The 22,143-nt window shown below is 46.8% G+C and overlaps 1 protein-coding gene and 1 pseudogene across 1 annotated transcript in view; one reads left to right on the top strand and one right to left on the bottom strand.

Moving 5' to 3' along the window:
• The first annotated feature begins 4,012 nt into the window (after nt 1-4,012).
• PLEKHM3 (pleckstrin homology domain containing M3) overlaps nt 4,013-22,143 on the top strand; it is a 212,803-nt gene continuing 194,672 nt past the window's right edge. The window contains exon 1 of the mRNA XM_004576885.2: nt 4,013-4,148. The gene's annotated coding sequence lies outside the window, so the exon portion shown is untranslated. The remainder of the gene's footprint in view (nt 4,149-22,143) is intronic.
• Nucleotides 12,014-14,606, bottom strand: LOC131480335 (large ribosomal subunit protein P2-like; annotated as a pseudogene).

The following is a 22,143-nucleotide window of genomic DNA, read 5'->3' as shown; positions in this document are numbered from 1 at the left end:
GCCATTGTCTCTTTCTCTTCCTTCCCTCCCATTGTCCTTCATTCCTTACAGTAAATAGCCATTCATTCCTTGGTGTTGCCCCTTCTACCCAGTAAACCTTCTTCCCACATGATGGGAATAATGGCCATCAAGACGTCCACTTCCCAGCCTTTCATCCCTGTGGCCCAACATGCAAGACCCTTTTCATCACTTTAGATAGAAGCATTCCAGGCGTGGACCTGGACTGGATGGACTGGATCCATACCTGTAGCTACCACTTCTTAACCAGGAGACTAAGCTCTGTGGCTTGAACATGTGCCCTTGAGGCTCATTTGTTGGAAACTTAATCCTCAAATCCATGTGTGAATTGTATTTGGAGGTGCAGTCATTGAAGATAATTGGGATTAGATGCAGTTGTGAGGGTGGGAGCCTCCTGAAGGGTTTTGCGGCTTTGTAAGATCAGGAATAGCGACCCCAACCTAGCATGCTTGCTCCATCCCTCCATGTAATAATGCAGAATGAAGCCTCTCCCAAGGAGCTGAGACCAAGATGCCTTTGGACTTCTCAGCTTCCAGAACAGCGAGCCAAACACAATGTTATTCTTTCTGAATGCCTTCGTCTCAGGTGTTTTGCTATGGAAGCAAAACAGACTAGGTCACTAGCGTACCAAAGATAGTAGGAGTGGCTTACCATAGATCATTCCATGTTTAATCCTGGGGCCTAGAGATAAGAGCAGTTATCCAAAGGAAGTGGGAGTGCTGACAAAAGAAAAATAATAGCATGTTCCTCAAGTAGGATGAGTCAATGAGGCCAACTGCCTCTCACATCAACCTATAGAATCTGAACTCCCGGCACTAAGAGGCCAAGATTTTGTACCAAGTAAGTGGCTGTGGATAATGGTCTGTTCTAGATCATCTTTTCAGTGTCTTGTCATTCTGATTGTTCTAAGAGAGGACTTGCCGAATGCCAATGTGTTCAAAGATGGTGGCTGTAATGTTAACTGAGGGCTATGAGATGATGGTGGGTCTGTGTAGCTTGAGGGAGTCTAACAAACACAGCACTGTGATACAGGATGATGCTAGAAAAAGAGCTTATTTTCCAGGAGCAGGAGATCTATGACAACTCTTCATTTGGCTAAAACGAAAACTGCTCTTAATTTGTTTTTTTTTTTTTTTTACTTTTACTAAAATATGGGGCTGCTGTTAGCAGACAGCTTATTTGAATAGAGACATAAATTCAAATATTTTAAAGTCAGAGTAGCACAGGGAGGCCCACGAGACAGCAGCTAAAGAGCTGAGATCTTTTGTGGCACTTCTTCCCTTCTGGGACCAGCCCTTTATTCTGAGACTGGCAGTGGTATTAGCGGGAGTGAGCATGTTTCACAAAATTGGCTTTTTAATATATTTTTATGCACCAGCTTGTTTTTTTAATGCACAGTGGAGAGCAAGGACAAACGTAGCCCTACTCTCAAACTTCATAGATGGGTACAGTTTTGTTCAGGGTGATTCACAGATAAACTACATGGTAGTTGGGGCAAGGGAAGTGTTGTTAAGGCACTTTTTATAATCATGTGACCCAGGAACTGTGACATTCGAAAAGCAGCAGCATCCAGAAACTCATGGGTTGCTTAGACCCCCTCCCAGAACTGCTCGAACAGAGTTTGTGTTCTGACAGGAACACTGCACACTGAAGCCTGAGGAACAGCCTCTCAGAAGACTGTGTTGCAAGCTGAGTGTTGAGAAATGCTTGTGTAACTGGAACCATCGGTGACAGTTATGGATGAAGCAGCACAGGGGGTTGAATGTATTCCTAGAGGAACATGACAGTTCCTTTAGCAGTGCACCAAAGGTGCAGGAGAAATTTCCAGAAAGGCGTTGTTGTGGTCTAAGTTAGGGCCAAATATTTATTTCCTAGATTCTTGCTTCTTACTTAAAAAGCATTTTAAGCACAGGCACGGACATGGCTTAAGCAAGTGGTGAAGTTTATTCAGAGGTGAGGAACACAAATGTGGGCCATGTTTAGGGAGCTTGAGCCAGAAAATGGAAGGGTAAGGGAGAGAGACTTCTGCCTTTTGTTCTCCCAGTCAGCCAGCAGGGAGCAAGAGAGTAAGCGGGTACACAGCCAGAGGTGGAGGAGAGTGTGGGTGTGTAGCCCAGAGCCCCTCCCCAGCACAGGCTTTTACGAAGCTTGAGAGGGGCGTGGCTAGATAACCACACAGCACCACTCTCCCAGGTACCAGGTAATGATGGGTATGCACTCTGATGCACCGGTGGGCACAATGTATGACAAAGGCAGTGGAGGTGCAGTTTCCAGCTCGTGAAGCTGCACTAGCTACTGCCTAGACGGTATCAGTACACCATCATCTTCTCCTTAAACAAGGAGAAGGACATAACAGGTAAAGCCACCTCCTGTATTACAGGCATCCCCATAAGGGTGGGGACTCCTTCATGCCCTAGCTGCTGAATAATGGTCCAGCTCCCTGCTAACCACCTCGGAAAAGCACTTTAGGATGACCCTAGTGTTTGGGCTCCCTTACACCACCCTGCTACACACATGGGACATTCAGAGGAAGTTCTGGCTTCATCCAGAGCTGTTGGGGCCATTAGGGGAGTGCAAGCACACATGGGAGCGCTCTCTCTCTCTCTCTCTCTCTCTCTCTCTCTCTCTCTCTCTCTCTCGTTCTCTCTCTAACTCTAAATTTCAAATAAATAAAAGTCTGAGAGTCAGGGAGAGAGAGGAGGAGGAAGAAAAGGAGAAGAGGAAGAAGCAGCAGCAGCCGCAGCAACAGGAGGAGCTAGCTAGACTAAGGGTTGAGGAGAAGTGAGCCTTAACGTCAGAGGAACCACAAGCACAAAGTCCTGAGACAAAAAAAAAAGAATACTACAAGTTCAGGCTGCATTTCTAAAAGGTTTTACAACTTTTTTTTTTTTAGATTTATTCATTTTTATTGGAAAGCCGGATATACAGAGAGGAGGAGAGACAGAGAGGAAGATCTTCCGTCCGATGATTCACTCCCCAAGTGAGCTGCAACGGCCAGTGCTGTGCCAATCCGATGCCGGGAACCTGGAACCTCTTCCGGGTCTCCCACGCGGGTGCAGGGTCCCAATGCATTGGGCCGTCCTCAACTGCTTTCCCAGGCCACAAGCAGGGAGCTGGATGGGAAGTGGAGCAGCCGGGATTAGAACCGGCGCCCATATGGGATCCCGGGGCTTGCAAGGCGAGGACTTTAGCCGCTAGGCCGCAGCGTCGGGCCCAGGTTTTACAACTTTTAGCATCAACCAAAGGGGATTTAAACACAAAATCTCAATGGTTATCAATCTTTGGGGAGAAGAAAGAATCAGGTTATTAAGATTTCTGTGCTTTCTCTGAGCCCTGCATGGTTCATTTTTGCATTCTGTGTTCCGAGAATTACTAGATAAGGGGGAGGGGTGGAGATAGGGAAGCCAATAAAACAAAAATAAATGTGCAGTTATAAACAGAACACGCCTAACAAGTGTGCTGTGATGGAGAATAAGGCAGGAAACTGCGAGAAGGGTCCGTACAGCCAACCAGCGCATCCCTGTTCATCATGGTGGGATGGTACGCTTCCCCACTCCCTCAAAACCATCCCTTCTCAACTGGCTGATGGCAACAGGAGAGGCCTCTCAGCTGCGAACCTCAGGTGGGAAACAACCTCCAGACTCTGACAATCCTGCTTCCAGAAAGAACTTATCTCCGAGTTACTCTTAGGAACTGGACCATTCCCGGTATGTTCCAAGTGTGATTTATCCGTTGCAAACATCCATTTTGCTGTTAGGAAGAGCGGTGAAGAGACCAGGGCACCCGCCATTGCTTTCACTGCAATAAATGATACAAGACTTTGTGGAAGAAATCACAGTCATCAAGAGGCCTTGGTGCGTCCGGGTCCGGCTTTGCGTGACCACTCGGTCCCTCAGGTTGCAAAGACCAGTCCTCCCCGCCTGGGAACCTTGTGTGCCTGGGTCTGGCTGCCAGCCTGCCCGGGGGGAAGTATTTGAGCGTGGGACCGCGAGAAGCGGCTTGTAAACAGAGCCGGGCCGGGCGGGTCAGCGGCCGGGAGCGCTGTCACCGTGAGGTGGGCGCGCTGCCCACGCCGATGCCCCGCAGGGCGTAGACTGCAGGCCGGGCCGGTGGAGGGCAGGAGCCTCCGGGTGAGCGTCCGCCGGCTCCGGGGGGCCGGCAGCGTGCGGGGGAGGGGTGGGCTCGGGGCTCCCCGGGGCTCGGGGATGGTGCAGGTGCCTGAGGGACCGGGCGCTGGACCGCCCTGCAGTGGGCGGCGGGTGAGGGGAGCTGCCCCGAGGCTGGCCTGCTGAGGGCTGCGGATCGAGCGGGAAGCCGTGGAAGCGGGCCAGCTCGCACTGCGCGTTGTTGCTCGCGCCTCAGCAGAGCCCACCTCAAGGCGGGGGGCTCGCAGAGAAACAGCGATTGTTCTTTCTGTCGGCTCTACCCCCGTGTCAGGTAGAGTGACTGGCATCACATGACCGATGACAAGGATGCTTTGGTCTTATGTGGCAGGATTATGTAGCAAAAATGTCAGGAGAAGGAAACCTCCGACCCCCTCCGCCCTGCTTCAGAGAACTAATACTGAGATACAGAGCCAAAGGACAGACTGACATTGGCCTAGGTGTTTAAGTGCAATATAATAAACGAATTTTAGTTTGCCAGGCTAAACAAATTAAACTATGCTATTGTAAACTTATTGGTGGATATTTTTCTTTTCCCCCTCTCCCTGAAAGAGCTAAACACTTGATTTTATTTATATTTTGATTTCAGTAATCCTGGTGACTATGATTTGCATTTGTAAGCTATTGTAAATACTTCATGTAAATTACAATTGGTATACCTAAAATTGGTCCGCTAGGCAGTTCTTGCTTTGCTAATGTCAAGAAAATACATTAACAAAAATAGGGGTATCTGTACAGTCTGAAAGACGCTTCTAACTTTTTGTTAGGAGACAAGTATCAAGTTAAATTAGAGATGTGTTTTAAAATTGTGCATATCAAAGATATGACATTAAGGCCTGATGAGTTTGTCTTTACAATGAATATTTGCTGTGATGACCTCAGTCGTAGCAAGCAGCCTAAAGCCAGACTGCTTCAGTTTACATTTCTGCTTGGCAAGGCCTGTTGGGTAACCTTGGTTAGTATACTTAGCCTTGCAGTGTTCTGATCTGTGGAATGGGAATAATAACTTCATTGACGTTTATGGAGAATTAAATGAGTAAAAATATGCTGCGAACAGTGCATACCATTTGATAATTTGATAATCACCATATACATGTTTGTTAGTAAATAGATAAATATACCAATGGGAAAAGTAGAATGCTGGTTCCCAGTGGCTGGGTGAGGGAGGGGTTGGTAGTCATTGAGTGGGTATAGAATTTCAGTTGTGCAGTGTGAAGAGTTCTGGAGTTTGGCCTGTACAAACCAAGTGGATCTACTTAATGGAACTGTACTTAGAAATGATACAGATGATAGATTTTAGGTGATGTACATTCTGCCCACAATCAAGCATTTTAAAGTATCAGTGTTCATAATAGGTATTCCAGATCTTTAGTAATAGCACACAGATGCCCAAAGTGTTCTTTGCCCTGGTGACAGCTCCTGCCAGTAGCCAGTGATATTCTTTTATTTAGCAGATTGATGCCATGGAGATTATTTTTTAATTTTAGGGTTTCCTAATTTTTAACCATTTTCATTTTATATGTAGGGTTATATACACATAAACTGTTTTTCTTGAAAATGGGAATATTAAAAGCACAAAGTATGGCTTCATGACAGTGATCATAAAGTGGGAAAAGAAGGTTATATTATCATGTAAATCAGTGGGGCAATATTAACTACATACCGAATAATATGGAATCCACCCAATTGTTTTTGTTTTAAAGATTTATTTATGTTTCAAAGTACTCTAACCAGTGTTTTTTTCATATATTTTGATAATCTTTACATAGTTATTTAGGGTAAGAAGGTTCAAGGGTTACAGGAAAGTGGGTAAGACTATTATGTCCATATTGTTTCCTTCATGTATCTGGGGTAAAGGGGGATATTGAGGGAGAAGCCCCACCCAGTCTCCCACCCACCCCGGGTCCCAGATGTGGGGCATGCTCCGAGATTCTTGCTCAAGTGATTTTGATAGTTCGCCAGTTATGAATCACTGCCAATCTCGCCACTCCAACACTATGAAGTCATTGAAGAATCCACTGATTGACATAGTCCATCATAGAGTCTCCATTTGCCCAGTATTTTGCTGCCAACATATAGCTGAGGTGGTGATTGATTTGTTCTGTCTTCTGTCTTTTCATGGTTGGGGTTCTGAGTCTGGCATTTTGATTGGGGAGATCCCCACAGAAACTTTGTCTGAGGTGTTCTCAGACCAGATTCTTGTATGTACTAGCAAGCATAGGGCCCGGCACAGGCCATCACCACGATCAGCTGGTGGTTACAATTGCTGGGATGGTTCTGGTTTCAGTCCCGACTTGCACTGGAACCAATGGGTGTTGCAGTCCAGCCTGCTTCTGCCCAGCACATACTTGGCCCTCACATCAACCAGTGGGAGCTGCAGCCTAGTTGGAGCGACCCACAATAACCCCTACCAGGCCCGCCCCCTACCCTGGTTTGCCCGTATGTGTAGCAACTAGTCCAGTCTGTCCCACATCCCATTTGGCTCTCATACATGTCAATGGGTATTAAAGCTTAGTTCCATCTAACCAGCTCAACTATCCAGCCCTCACAGATGTTGTTGAGTGCCTCTCTGTCTAGCCACCCCAGCCCCTGTCCTAGTTCTCGTGCTTCCTGTGGTAGTGATAACCCAAGAGGGAGGAGCCCACTATTTCCCTCCCAGGTCTCTTCCACTCTGGATTATGCACTCTCCAGGTGGTTCTATGGTTTGACTTGACAGATTTAGCCCCAAGTGCCAGCTCCTGCCAGCTGATGCTGTGGCTAAGCCCGAAATAACCCTCACCTGCTCTAATTTTGTTTGCACCAGTAGGAATAATCAGCCCAGCCTGGCTTTTCCCTGATCTAGTCCACATGAGGTGCACAGGTGTTGTAACCCTGCTCAGTCTGATCTGCCCCCATCACAGCTCAAATTCTCCAGTGGGAGTAGCTGTCCAGCAAGGGAACCACCCCTTATTCCCCTGCTGGCTCTGCCCCCTCCCTTCCTGGTTCTCACGCGTGCTGGTTGGGTGCTGCAGTCGCATCCGGTACAGGCAACCTCACCTTAGTGTTCTGTATTGTGCACTGGTTTTTGTTGCAATCGAACCTGGCTCAACCCACACTCTGTTCTGGTGCTCGGTTTTGCCAGTGGATGACGTGAACTGATTTCAGCCTGGTCTGCCCCCGACCCATGCCAAATGTATGCCAGTGGGAAACTTTCAATGGCTTATTCTGGGCTGTTTCCTATCATGCTTCTTGCACTTACCTGCAGGGTCTGTGTCCTGCCTGAGGAGTTGCCCAGACTCCTCCATCAGAACCCTTCCCAATGCCAGATTTTGCGCATACCAGTGGGTCCATGAGCCAGCCCTACTCAGTTCACCTCCTGTCCTAGTAGGAACAGTGGCTTTTGCTGACTGGCCTTCAACCCATTCTGGTTCTTGCTGTTGGATGTTTCAGCCCAGCCATGGCTCCATACCCACATACAGCTCACACATGGCTCAGTAGGGGTTGAGACTTAGCCTAGTCCGTCCCACATCTACCCTGGTCCTCCAGGACACCAGACGGTGTTGGAGTCTGGCCCGGCTTGGTACATCCAGTCCCAGTCCACACTTGTGCCACGGGAGACTACAACTGTTTCCTGGTTAGAACGCAGCCCCCATTCCAGCCCATGCGCCCCTTGGTGGGAACCTCAACCCAGTTAGGGTGTCCCCTTAGTTCCCCAACCGGGCCTGTTCCCAGCCATAGATCATGTGCATGCCAGTGGTTGCTCTGACTCAGCTTGATTCAACCCCTCACCAGTCCCGGCCTCTGCTTAGACACTGTGGCTTAGTGTCCCTGACTCACGCAGACCAGTAGGTACAAGAGCCTAGCTTGTCATGACCTGTGCTCCATCCTGGTTTTTAGTTTCGCTTATAGGCTAAGGTTTGCTCAGTCCTGCCCAGTACACCCTGTTCCATTACCAATTCACACATTATCCAGCTGTTGGACCTACTTTGCCCAGCTTGTCCAATCCTCAGGTCTGGACCACATGTTCACCAGTGGGAGCTATGACTCACCAGGGGAGTTTCCCAAGTTCCTCCACTTGATCCACTCCCAGACCCAGTTCTCATACATGCCCTTGGATTTTAGGCCAGTGCCTGGCGCAGTCTGGTCTTTCATTTGGCCATGTATGAGCTGGTGAATGTTGCAACCTGGCCCACCCCACACCCTATTCAGGATGCACATTCGGGTGCTGCTGCCTTGACCAGTTCAGACTGTTGTGGGTTCCTTTATCTGTGATTGATGGCAAGCTCCTTGGTCACACCTAGTTTAGTCCATCACCACCCCAACTCTTGAGCTAACCAGTGGGGCTAGCATTTCCACAGGGTTTGGCCCACACATCCCCCACAGAATCTACCCCCGGATATGGTTCTCTCGAGTGCTAGTTAATGTCATGGCCCTGCCTAATGTGACCCGTCTCCTAATCCATCATCATGTCAAGTAATAGAATATCCTGCTGGACAAGCCCCGAGTCTTAGCTTTTGCATGGACTGGTGTTCGGTGGTTAGTATTGTTCAGTGATTACAAGGTTTGAAAGGAAAAGTTACTCTGTCATTGGGAATCTTTAGGATTTGATTCACATCCCAGAGGCACAGTAGGTTCAACCTGGAGCTACCTAAGCAGCAATTCAAAGAACCAAAATCCCAGAGCTCCCGGCCATGCAGCCAACAGGTAGGCCTGGCGCCAAACGGCGTACTGGCTGCCCTGGTACAGCTCACCACATATACACGGTGGCTGGAGTCAGGGATCCAAGCATAGAGACACTCCAATCTAGCACCCACCAGCAGCCAGCAGGCTGCCATATGTTTCAACCCCCAGGCTCAAGGTCGCGCCCCTCCCCAGTCTTATCCACTGCTTAATGAGGGTCGCGGGTGGCCCCGGGCCTGCCCAGAACCAAATACTTCCCCCCTAGGTGTACTCACCCTGAAGGGAGCAGCCCCTGGAGCTCAGGCAGGCCCTGGGACAGCTTACCACGTGTACGTGGTAGCTGGAGTCAAGGATCCAAGCATGGAGATGCTCTGGCCTGGCACCCACCCAAAACTCTCTTTAAATTTTTTTTCTTTAAAGATTTATTTATTTCACTTGAAAGTCGTAATTACTGAGAGAGGGAGAGATAGAGATTAGAAGGGAGGGAGGGCGTAAGAGAGGGAGGGACACACAGAGAGAGATATCTTCCATCTGCTGGTTCACTCCCCAAAGGCTGCTATGGCAAAAGCTGGTTTGAAGCTGGGAGCCAGGAGCTTTTTATGAGTCCCATGTGACTACAGGGGTCCAAGGCATTGGGACATCTGCTGCTTTCCTGGCCATTACCAGGGAGCTGGATTGGAAGTGAGGCACCTGGGGCATGAACCAGCACCCAAATGGAATGCTGGTGCCACAGGTGGGAAATTAACCTGATGTGACAACTTGCCAGCCTCTATCTAGTTCATCTTTTATTGCCCATAGTTTTGGAATCTTACCCAAAACATCTTTGCCTTAGGTTAATGTCTGGCTATATTTCTCTCATGTTCTCTAGGAGTTTGGTAGTTTCAGGTCTTAAATTTGGTTGCTTAATCTATTGTGGGTTGATTTTTGTATGTGGTGTAAAGCAGGGTTCTTGCTTCAAACTTCTTTCTGTGGAATCCAGTCTCCCTTATCATTTGTTGAAGAGATTGTCATTTCTTCAGGGAATATTTTCAGCATATTTATCAAAGATTAGTTGGTTGTAGAACAGTGGATTTATTTCTGAAGTTTCTATTCTTATTGGTCTACATGCCTATCTTTAAGTCAATACCATGCTGTTTTGATGATAGGAACCTTGTAGTAAGCTTTGAAATATGGCATTGTTATCAGACCACTTAATTGTTATCAGAGACTTAATCATAAGAAACAAAAATAAATGTTAAGTCAATACCTAAGACTCCACAGCTGGCAAAATTCTAAAATATTGCACCAAGTTGCTGCCCCGAATCCATGGAATCTGTGTGTATATGTGATAAGGTGTCACGTATTATATTCTGTTACATCACATGGTTGAATTATTTTATTTTATTTTTATTGGAAAGCCTGATATACAAAGAGTAAGAGAGACAGAGAGAAAGGCCTTCCATCTGATGATTCACTCTCCAAGTGAGTGCAACGGCCAGTGCTGCGCCGATCCAAAGCCAGGATCCAGGAACTTCTTCCACGTCTCCCACACGGGTGCAGAGTCCCAAGGCTTTGGGCTGTCCTCCACTGCTTTCCCAGGCCATAAGCAGGAAGCTGGATGGGAAGTGGAGCTGCTGGGATTAGAACCGGTGCCCATATGGGATCCCGGCATGTTCAAGGCGAGGACTTTACCCACTAGGCCACGCCGCCGGGCCCTTTTTTTTTTTTTAGATTTATTTTATTTTTATTGGAAAAGCAGATATACAGAGAGGAGGAGAGACAGAGGGGAATATCTTCCGTCCGATGATTCACTCCCCAAGTAACTGTAACAGCCGGTGCTATGCCGATCCAAAGCCAGGAGCCAGGAACTTCTTCCAGGTCTCCGATGCGGGTGCAGGGTCCCAAGACTTTGGACCATCCTCGACTGCTTTCCCAGGCCACAAGCAGGGAGCTGGATGGGAAGTGGAGCTGCTGGGATTAGAACCAGGGACCACATGGTTGAATTTAAGAAAGGAAAATTATCTGTCTGGACCAGATCTTATCACAGTACCTGGAAGAGTGGTCTGTTTTCTCTAGGAAATCAGAGATGTGAAGCATGAAAAGGATTTGACATGTTGCTGCTACTTTAAAGATGTAGAGGATAGTTGCGAAGCAATCCAGACACGGTTGAGGAATGCTGCAGAGCTGATGTGGCCGAGGGTGGCCTATGGCTGACAGGGGACAGGAATGGCAGCCTTAGGACTCAGACTACAAGGGACCAGATGCTGCCAACCACGCAGGTGAGTTTGAAGCTAGATTCTTTACCAGAGTCTCTAGGTCTTCCTAGAGATACCAGGGACACCGGAACTGAGAACCCATCCAAGCCCTCCTCAATTTGTAGCCTTCAGAACTTAAAGGCAGCAGATGAATGTTTTTTTTTTAAGATTTATTAATTTTTATTGGAAAGGCAGATTTACAGACTTACAGAGACAGAATGATCTTACATCCACTGGTTCACTCCCAAGTGGCCACAGTAGCTGCAGCTGGGCTGATCTGAAGCCAGGGGCCAGGGACCAGGAGCCAGGAACCTTCTCCGGGTCTCCCACAAGGGTGCAGGGTCCCAAGACTTTGGGCCATCTTTGACTGCTTTCCTAGGCCACAAACAAGGAATGAGAAGGGAAGTGGAACAGCTGGTACCCAAATGGGATCCTGGGCGTGCAAGGAGAGGACTTTAGCCACTAGGCTACTGTGCTGGGCCCAGATAAGTGTTGTTTTCAGCTACTAAGCTCATGGGTATTTGTTTTGCATAAGTAGACAATTGGCAGAGATTCTAGTTATTTGTATAAAATAAAACAACTGATACAGACTCTAGATTATTTGTATAAAATAAAACTAATTGATATGAAATGAAAATTAACAAATAATTCCAGAGTGCTATTTTTCCAGCTCTCAAATTAACATATATTTCTAAAAGTTCTAATTGTGCAAATCATTTATACTCTGTCCAAATCAGGCATACTCTGAAATGTGCACACCCTTGTAACCTTTCTGAGAAAGCATTGGCTGAATGTATAAAAAGCTTCAATAAGTGTACCTACCTTTTGGCTCAGTACTTCTACTTCTAGGAATCTGTCCAAAGGTACTTACAAGAAATATACATGTACGAATACATTATATATATATATATACACACACACACAATATATATACAATATTTAACGTAAAAAGCCTTTATCTGGGGGACACAGGATCGAGTCAGACAGACCAAACCCCATGTCGTCACCTGACTCCTCCGACTCCTCTTTCTTCCCCTCTTGCTTCTCTGCTGCCGCAGGGACCAGCGGAGCCGGGGACAGCAGACACGGTCACAGCCCTGCCGGTAGCACACTGGCCTGCTTGCCAATGCCCTGGGCAATCATGTCCTCGATGTGCTTGCCATTGAGCTCACTGGTGACCTTGTTGAGCTGTTTGTGGTCTGCCTCGATGCCCACGCTGTCCAGGATCTTCTTGATGTCCTTGGCGCTGTGCGAGGCATTGCCCCCGAGGGTGGCCAGCAGGCTGGCGATGTATAGCACCTGACAGCAGAAGCCTCCCTCATGCTTGAGTCTTTAGGGGCATCTGTGGTGGAAAAGTCCTTATGGGAAATATTTTTAAAGTTAATGTTCAGAGCTTGACACAATGGTTCAGTGGCTAAATCCTTGCATTGCCGGGATCGCCGGTTCATGGCCCAGCTGCCCCATTTCCCATCCAGCTCCCTGCTTGTGGCCTGGGAAAGCAGTCGAGGATGGCCCAAAGCCTTAGGACCCTACACCCATGTGGGAGCTTGGAAGAATCTCCTGGCTCCTGGCTTTGGATCGACTTGGCTTTGGCTTGCGGCCACTTGCGGAGTGAACCAGTGAACAGAGATCTTTCTCTCCTTCTCTCTGTAAAATATACCTTCCCAATAAAAAATATATAAAAAAATTAATGTTCAAAACTGGTCAATACAACCTTGTTGAAAAAAGTTAAGTATTGGCAATAGCCTACATGCCCAACAGCATGGGAACAGTTAAGTTACTGTATCATCAAAAATAGAGTGTTAGTGCAGTTATTAACAGGGATATTTATGAAGAGGATAAGTAGTATTACCAGTTTTTCTAAGTAGGGGGAAGGGCATATGATATAGAACCCTGTTTATACTATGCTTCAACTGTGCTTTTTTTCTTTCTTTTTAAACCAACACAGGGAAAGAGTTGGAAGGGTCAAAATAAGGCAGTGCTTTTTTCTTATCGGAGAGTGAATAAGTGTTTTTTATTTTGGCCTTTGTTCTTCTCTGTAGTTTCAAAATGTTGAACAATGAGCTTGTACATTTTTTGTCATCCCAAAAGCCAATAAACAATACTATAAAAGCTGTCTACATGGTAGAGCATACAATGAATTTAAGACATTATGTAGTCAGATAATAGAAATAAGTCCATAACTTAAATGTGTGGCAAGGTGATTTAAAATAACATGAGATAGCAAATATTAGTGGAAAGATTGGAAATAAAGTTTGCTCACATTTCTCAGTAAGGTCATCAGTGAAAGCTTCATGCTGGAAGGATCCTTGGACATCATATAGAAGTGATAGAAGAAGACCCAAGGTTGAGTTTTTACAAAAAGGCTTTTTTCCCCCTTAGATGAATGTATTTAAGCTTTGGTTTATGGATTCACTGCCATTATCCAAGTGAAAAACAAAGAACTATGAAGAATTTATAGCCATCCTCCATCCCCTTTCCCCCCTCAAAAAAAAAAAAAAAAAAAGATGAAGAAAAAGAAAGACCTTTGCATGCTATTGTTAGATGATGACCATCGACCACCCGGCCGCTGGTGGAAGAATATCAGCAAGTTGTTCAAAGTTGTAATGGAAGCTTTATTGGAAAATCCACTCCTGGGCCCCCTTCACGCAGAATGGAAGGAAGCAAAAAGGGCAGCTGAGATATGTGTCCAGGAGTTTTATACTCCTCTGGACGCGTGGGCTGGCAAAGGGGCTGTCTATGCCCCAATTATGTGAGGAATGTCCGTTCAGGTGTGCCATTGGTCGGCTGGAATCCCACCAGGCCGCTGACATAACTGGGTCCTGTGGCCCCTCCCATTCTGTACCTAAGCCTGGGAGACATGCTGGGTCTGGAGCAGATCCAGCTCCTCACCTCCAGTGCCCTGGGTAGCCATCATTCCAGACTCTTGCTAATAGGAAAAGGGGTGACAAAGTCGTTTTGGCTACTACTTTCTGCTGGAGAGGGTCCTTGTCCCTAATTGTGGTCCAGAGAGGGCTCCGTGGGCACTGGAATGTAGAGATGGAGTAACGGTTGGTTGAGAGTGACCCGTGAGACTTCGTAGATTTTTTTGTTTGGTGCACCTTAGAAAACAAGTTGTTAATAAAAGACCTATAACTATTAATGGGGTTAGTATAGGCATGAACCAGGTTACTAGGTGGGATTCCCAGATGTTAAAACCTGAACAACTTTTTGCCCATATCAATCTCTTATTGATTGGAGATTTTTTAACCCGGTTTCTGCTATGCCAAGTTCATTAACATAATAGCAACACTGTTCCTGTAGGAAGACACAGGTTCCCCCTTTGCTTGTGGTCAGAAGATCCAGGGTTTGTTGATTCTGGAGTGCCACTTCAGCCAGGCGAGGTGATTTGTTGCTGTAGGGATGCCAGGGACCAAGCTGAGTCTTCTATTGCCTGATTGAGGTCAGCTTGGAGCTTGTTGACCTTGATGGTGGTGTGACCCAGAGCTCCTGCACTGAGGCCTACCACCAGTAGGGGGGTCGCAACTGACATGCCTACCAAAGTTGGAATGAAGACTGCCCGTTTGGTTCTCCAAGGATCCTGGCAGTTTGAAATTTCCTGTTTAGCTTCTGACCAAGAATGCAGTGTTAGTTGGGGCACCTGCTAGAAGATTCATAACAGTTGACCGAAATTGAAGAAAATGACACAAAAGAGGAATTGGTGCTGGAGACAAGACAATTACATTGAGCCATGTTAAGAGATGGGGCAGGGACTTGCCAACAGAGAACTGGACCTGGAGATCCTGTACACCTTGCAATATAGCCCTGCATAGTACTGTGGCATGATACTGAGTTTCCCAGTGACACACAGCCGTTTGCGATATTTGTCGAGAGGTGGGTTAGACACATGCCCTTGACATTGACATGGATTCCAATACCCTAATGGGGCAAATCCAGCTGAAATGAAGAGGAAGAGGTTACCTGTTGTCCAGAAGAGGAGTAAGAAAGGAGTGAGGCAGTCGGGCGAGTTGGTGGGTCAAGGATACCAGGAAGTGTGACTAAGGAATTTGGTAGCCATAGGTATGGTCAGAGTCACCGAGTGAGGTCTGATCCACTGAGGTTGGGGTGAGCATGGGTGGAAGGTCTTGAAGAGGACCAAGTCACCAGTCTGGAGAGGAGAGGCGTTGGCGTCTGATGGTGTGGTAGCAGTCTGGTCTGGAAGATAGCAGTCCATGTGTTCTCGCAGAAGCTTTTGTGGGTGAGCACATGGGTGAAGTCGATCTGCCAGTTCTCGTCTGGTTGATGTCCTTGCAGCTGGTAAGTAGGCAACTTAGGCTTAAGGGCTCCTTGAGGAGAAACAGTGGAACAGGCTGGGCAGGAGGAGTTAGTGAGCCATTGGTGATGGGCATTCCTTTGGTGGTAAGGAATTCCCTCTCTTGCCAGATGGCAGAATGGGGAGGCAATTGGCATCCAGGACAGACTCAGGAATGACTACCACATAGACTGCATGGCGCAGCCATGTGGGTTGGACACCGAGCTACTGTCCACTAAAAAGAGTAAGGTCAGGAGACTGTAGAGGCTGGTGCAGCAAGCCTTCCTTAGGTAGGAGATGAGAATCGAGGACTGCTGGTAAGAGTGAGAGATCGGGAGCTGAGGAAAGTGTTAAGGGGAGAAGTACTGGGAGAGGATGGTGGGTAAAGTTCTCAGGTAAGACATGAAGTTACATCTCATTGGTGCATAACTGGAATGGCACAAAGTTCGTGAGCTGTAGGAAAGGGGAAGCAGGAAGTGGTGCCATGGTCCAGGATGGGATGTTGGAATCACTCACATTCCTCCTTTTTGTTAAATATTGAGGGAGGAATGGCAGGCTCCTAGCTCTGCAAAAGAAACTGGTTAATGGTTTGGTTAGAAAAAATTTGTACATTTGAGTGGCTGACACAGGAATGGAGGAAGAGGTTATCAAAAATGATGGCTTGAGTTCCTCCAGAAGCACATTGGAATATGTAGTCTCTGAGGATTGGTCTTGAGGAGCTTCTTTGGGGTGCCTCTGTGGTGATAGATGGATCATCATGGCAGGTGTTGACCTTCTGCGTGGACTCTGCATTCCAGCCATTCTTGGATGGAGTGTCTGTTAGACTTTGGCAGGGAACTGGGGATGCTTCTACTCAGCCCCGATATCCCAGACTTTTGTTGTATGGAATTAGTGGGGAGGCTTAGGCAGGAATATGCATGGAAACTGGTTAAGATTATCTAGTGAGGCCTTGAGAAACGGACAGGATGTATAGTCTGGCCTGTTTCCAGTGCTGTACTCTTTCCCTTCCTCTGCTCATGGGGACTCCGGCTGCTAGCAGGAGCTAAGTAAGGGCCTGTGGTAAGGCCAGGCTTCCAATAGACAGAGGCCTTCAAGGTTACAGTGCCAGCTAGTAAAAACTATTTTTAAGGTCTTACACACATGGACACTGGAGTTTCAAGTCTAGATGCACCCAGGAAAGTTCTGCTTTGCCCAAATCCAAAAGTTGGCCAGGTGCGTGTAAAGTCCAGGACCATCTATCTCCTCATGTGGAGCACTGGAAGAGACATCATAAAGGAAGTGTGAAACTGGGGAGATATCCTGTTGACTCCCATTATTGGGCCGGACAGAGAGGAAAGCTGGCCTGAAAGGGAGGCTGGTACAGAACAGATGGTGTCTGTGGATGAAATATACAGCTTTACTTGTGATGTTGCTGACCCTAGGCCATCCCTCCATAGCGGCAGATGCTTTGGGAGCTGGGCACAGTGAAGGGCTTTCTAGCTTGTGGCCCACCATGGTTCTGATCCAGGAATACTTTGTGACCCCCAGGGCAGTTCCATTTCTAGTGGCCTGGCTCTTGGCAGAGCTAACAAGATTTTTTGAAAGTCACTTCTATCACTGGCAGCTGGTTGCGTGATCTTGCTTCCCATATTGCAAGCAGGTGCTACTTGAGGGTAGACTAGCCTTACTAGGTCTCCTAGAGAATAGGTTACTGTATAAAGCCGCATTAATGAGCCTCCTGCCACCTAACTCGTTACTCTTCCTCTGGGCCCCAGTTAAAGTGGGCCACAGAGGCAGCCTTGGGATGTCAACCAACGGAATGCTCAATTCTATCCCTGAATTCCTTAATGGACTGATCTAGGAATTTGTAGTTACAGGCATAGTCCTGACAATTTTATGAGAAGATAAATAGGCTCCTTGGTCTGACAAGTTGGCCATCCCTTTAAGGTCTGGGGATCAAACAGTGCAGCCTGTCCCAGTGTCAGAGAGAGAGAGAGAGAGAAAGAGAGGAGTGAGGAAAGGAGTTGGAAACACCAGATTAATTACATAACATCATCAAGTAAAAACTCTCAAAAAGAAGTTCTAAAAAACATTTGCCAAACGTCTGATGCCTGCTACAAATTTGAAACAAGCACACATTTACAATTAATCTAAATTATACATTAGAAAAAGCAATAATATCAATGATAACTATTTAGAAAAATGCTATAGGCAATTTTAAGGACAATGATCAATTACATTGCACATAAACCATACAAGATGTATTCCTCTCAAAACTTTCATGACTTCCAATTCCTTCTGCAACATGCTTTAACCTGGAAATATTCTGTAAAAATTGATAAGAAGACATGAGTTTACCTCATGGCTTGGAATAATTTAGTAGTGATTTAAAGCAACCCTATTACAGAACAAAGTTAGTAAGTAACAGGTTTTTTCTTTTTCCTTTTTTTGATAGACATTAATTAGCTTATCTTTTACCCTGCCCCTCTTGGCTAAGGGGTGGGGGTGGGGATGACAAAAGGAAAAAAGAGTTAAAACTAGTTGCTGCAGCTGCAGCAGCAGCAGCAGGGAAACAGGTATTATTGGGGTTAAGTTAGAAGAACCCAAAAGGGAGAGCAGTTTAGGCAGCAGGTGAAAATGGAGAAGGGCAAGATGGCAGAAGGGGTCCTGCCAATGAAAAATGGCAAGATGGAGGACAGGGTCCTGCCACGTGGAGGAGAAAGGCAAGATGGCAGGTGGGATTCTACCACATGGAGGAGGGGAGGGGAGCTGGGAAGACAGAGTCAGAGCAGGAAGTGGAGAGAAGGGGTTTGGGAACATGACATCGGCTCAGGAAGTGAAGGATATGGAGGAGGAAGGTTCTGAGTGGGGGAAGGTGAACCGGGGAAGATGGGAGGTAGATAATTCAGAGAGGTCCGTGGGCAAGAACAGGGATCCTCTGTGTGGCAGCAGCAGTGAGAATTCACCGCACAGTGGGGAAAAGGAGGAAGATGGGAGAAAGATGGGATTAAGTGGAATAAGGTGGGGCAAGGGATGGGAGTAGAAAGAATAAGGGAGGGGTGGGAGGAAAAGAGTTTGGGAACTTGGTGGAGAAATAGAAGGTGAAGCAAAGGTGACATTGCAATCCAGGGTGACTCAGGAAGTGAAGAGGGAGTCTGGAAACATGACAGAAGGACCGGGAGCAGAGAAGAGGTGATCCAAGAGGAGGTGACCTCGGAACATGGCGGAGGGACTGGAGGGGTAACATGCAGAGGTGGATAGGCTGAAGGCTCAGAGAAAGACCTGTAGGGAAGCTGGCAGAGGAGGTAGGGGAAGAGAAGGGGCAGTTGGGGTAAGTCCTAAAGGTTCTGGCAGCTCAGAAAAGTTCGAGAGATCCTTGGGAGATGGGAAGGGTTTAGCCTTGCCCAGGAGAAACTGAATTGTGGAACAGGGGGAGCATAGCGAAGAGCCAGAATGGAGATTCCAAAAAGCTTCCATATATGGAGGCCATTTACCCTCGCAACGACAGAAATTACCCAATTCCATGAGGATCTGAAAGTCAAACTTGCCTTCAGCAGGCCATTTGGAGCTGTTGTCCAATATATGCTGTGGCCAAGCCACGGCTGAAAAATGGACAAGGCATTTTCAGTGTAAGTCCTGGCCCAGACCCAGAGTTTTAAAATTGGCCAGTAAACACTCTAAGGGAGTTTGGAGTCCCTGGGTTCGGGACATTTTGTTACCCATCCTGTCCCAATAAAGTATCTCACTGCTAATCTAAACACAAAGAAGGCATCCCTGCTTTGAAATTCAGACTAGAGGGGAACCTGGTTCCCCGTTTGGGAGGGCCAGTCAGTAGGGCAGAGATGTCATGCCCCACTACGGGCCCTGGATGGGTGGGAGCCAGTCAGCGACCAGGGCATCCCCTGTCTCACTGAGGGCTCAGGACAGGCAGACCACATGTACAAGGTTTGGGAGGTCTGCAGGAGGTTGGGGAGTACTTTTCAGGACAGGAGGAGCAGGGCGGAGGGGCTTATCTCACGTCTGTTGCTTTGCAGCCCGCAAAGGCCTTGGGGCTGGCGACTCAGACCTGGGAAGAGGAAGGAGGGGCTCAACCAGTTCAGGGAGTCCCTGTACCCCTTCCTGGGATTTGGCACCAAATGTTAGATGATGACCATCGACCACCCGGCCGCTGGTGGAAGAATATCAGCAAGTTGTTCAAAGTTGTAATGGAAGCTTTACTGGAAAATCCACTCCTGGGCCCCCTTCGCGCAGAATGGAAGGAAGATGGAGACAAAAAGGGCAGCTGAGATCTGTGTCCAGGAGTTTTATACTCCTCTAGACACGTGGGCTGGCAAAGGGGCTGTCTATGCCCCAATTATGTAAGGAATGTCCGTTCAGGTGTGCCATTGGTCGGCTGGAATCCCACCAGGCCGCTGACATAACTGGGTCCTGTGGCCCCTCCCATTCTGTACCTAAGCCTGGGAGACATGCTGGGTCTGGAGCAGATCCAGCTCCTCACCTCCAGTGCCCTAGGTAGGCATCAGTTATGAGTAGAAATACCAGGCTGCAACTAGGTCAGTAATATCTGCGTTAAAAAACATTCAGTTAAGAATGTGATAAAAATGGCCACCAGTGATGGAGTCCATGCTTATTTCATGGGCCACTACAGCTCATAGCAGAAAGTAACAACCTTACTTGGGTCCCTGCCACCCATATTGGATACCAGGATGGAGTCCTAGTCCTGGCTTCAGCCTGGCCCAGCTCTGCTGTTGCGGGCATTTCGGGAGTGAGTCAGCAGATGCAAGATCTCTTCTGCTCTTGGTCTTACTCTGTTCCTGGTAAATGAAATAAATATATTTTTAGAAAGTCTGATGTAATTTACTTTGATGCTTTCAAGAAGGTAAAAGCTTTGTCTAGTGCATAAGTTTTTAATCTTGATGGCAATGTAAGTTATGAGGAGAACTGAAATAAAAATACAGAAGCCATTGCAATGGGATGTCAGGTTTTCTATTTTTATTAATGATTTGTTGTTTTTTAATATACATGTTAATTTCCAACTTGAGTTATGTGTTTCAAATTGGACTTCCCAATTATGTGCTACTTTTATGAGTGTGGTAGTGGTTTTTTTAAATCTATTTATCCAGATTAGTATAAACAGTTTGTAACTTAGCACAGGGCAAGGCTGCCTTGTTTTATTATCTAGTTTACTTGTGGACACTTATCTAATTGATAAATAGTAAAATGTCCAATTTTCTTTATGCTCTCTCTATATATGTGATTATAAATGTTGATTTTTGAGTCATGGAACAGGGAACATGTTCTGTAGGTTAGAAAACATCAGAATTGTAACCAGAAGTTTTGATACTTCAAAATGATCTCCTTGCACTTGTTTTGTTGTTGTTTGTTTTAAGATTTAAGTCTTTGACATCCATTGTAAGATTTGAGCAGAAATCAGTGGGGAGGGGAGGGAACTTGGGAAGATAGAGGGAAGACCCCAATGCCTATTAAACTGTGTCCTAAAACAAAATAAAAAAATTTAAAAAGAAAGATTTTAATCTTTAAAAGGCAGCATAATGAGGAGATATGTCCTCTGCTGCTTCATTTCCCAAATGATCACAATAGCTAGGACTGGGCCAGGAGTCCCAGCCGGAAGCCAGAAATTCCAGGTCTTCTACATGGATGACAGGGACTCAAGTATTTGAGCCCTCATCTGTCTCCCAGACACTTCAACTGAAAACCTGATCTGAAACCTGGTAACCGGTGCTTGAACCAGTTCAGATACGGGATGTGGGCTTCCCAAGCAGCAGCTTAACTTACTGTACCAAAACAGCTGCCCCCTCCCTTGGGTTCTTGATCCGTTTGTAGTCTAATTTTCATTTTTCCAGAGCAATTTTCCTTCTACCTTCATGGATTCATTGAATTGTGATTCAGCAAGTAGGAGTTAAACACTTTTTGTGCCATGGCACTTTAATTGGAGCAAGGAATATGACCTTGTGCAAGACAGGCATAGTTCTTGCCTTCATGAATCTTATAGTCTAATGGGGATAAACAGAAGAGTAAACAAGCCATTTTAAAATAACGTGAAAAGTCTTATAATGTGGCAAATCAGAATGCTGTGGAAGTGAGTGTATAACAAAACCAGAGGGAGTGGTCAGGTCTAAGTGATTCTCAGCAAAGACCTGAACGCTGAGTTAGAATCAGTAGGGTCGAAGATAGGGGTAGCAGGGAAGGGGAGGGAGTTGGTGGGGGAGACCATGGCGGTGAAGGTGATGACGATGGAAACAAGTGTTTTAGGCAGAGGAAACCTGTGGTTGAAAAGGCATGTGAGAAATTCTGGTTTCTGCAAATATTATTGCCAGAGCTGAAGTAGGGTTGGGATTGGGTGCGTGAGGGGTGAGAATGGACACAGAGAAGGAGATTCAAGAGACAAACCCCTGGAAGGTAAGTGGTCATGAGCTCTTTCATTCAGGACATGTCCAGGAGTGTATGGCTTATTGAAAAGGTGACACAAGTTTAATTTTAGAAAGCCAGCTCTGGCTGCAGGGTAGTGAATGGATTGGAGTAGGACAAGGTGAAGGGAAGAAAACTGCATGGTGCTGACCAAACCCAGGATGTAGAGGTGGGGAGAAATGGATTAGCTTGGCAAGTATTTTAGAGGTCAAATTCAAATAGTTTGTTGATGGGGAATGATTGTGGGTGAGGGAGCCAGGAGGACCAGGGATGATGTTTGTCTTTCTGGGGTGAATGATGATTTCTTTCATAGTATGGAGAATGCTGGGACGAGTGGAAGTTTGAGGGTAAGATGTGTTCATTTTTGTGC

The sequence above is a fragment of the Ochotona princeps genome, chromosome 5 (genome assembly GCF_030435755.1).
Source record: "Ochotona princeps isolate mOchPri1 chromosome 5, mOchPri1.hap1, whole genome shotgun sequence".
NCBI classification, from domain to species: Eukaryota; Metazoa; Chordata; class Mammalia; order Lagomorpha; family Ochotonidae; genus Ochotona; species Ochotona princeps.
This window is presented reverse-complemented; position numbering and strand designations above follow the sequence as displayed.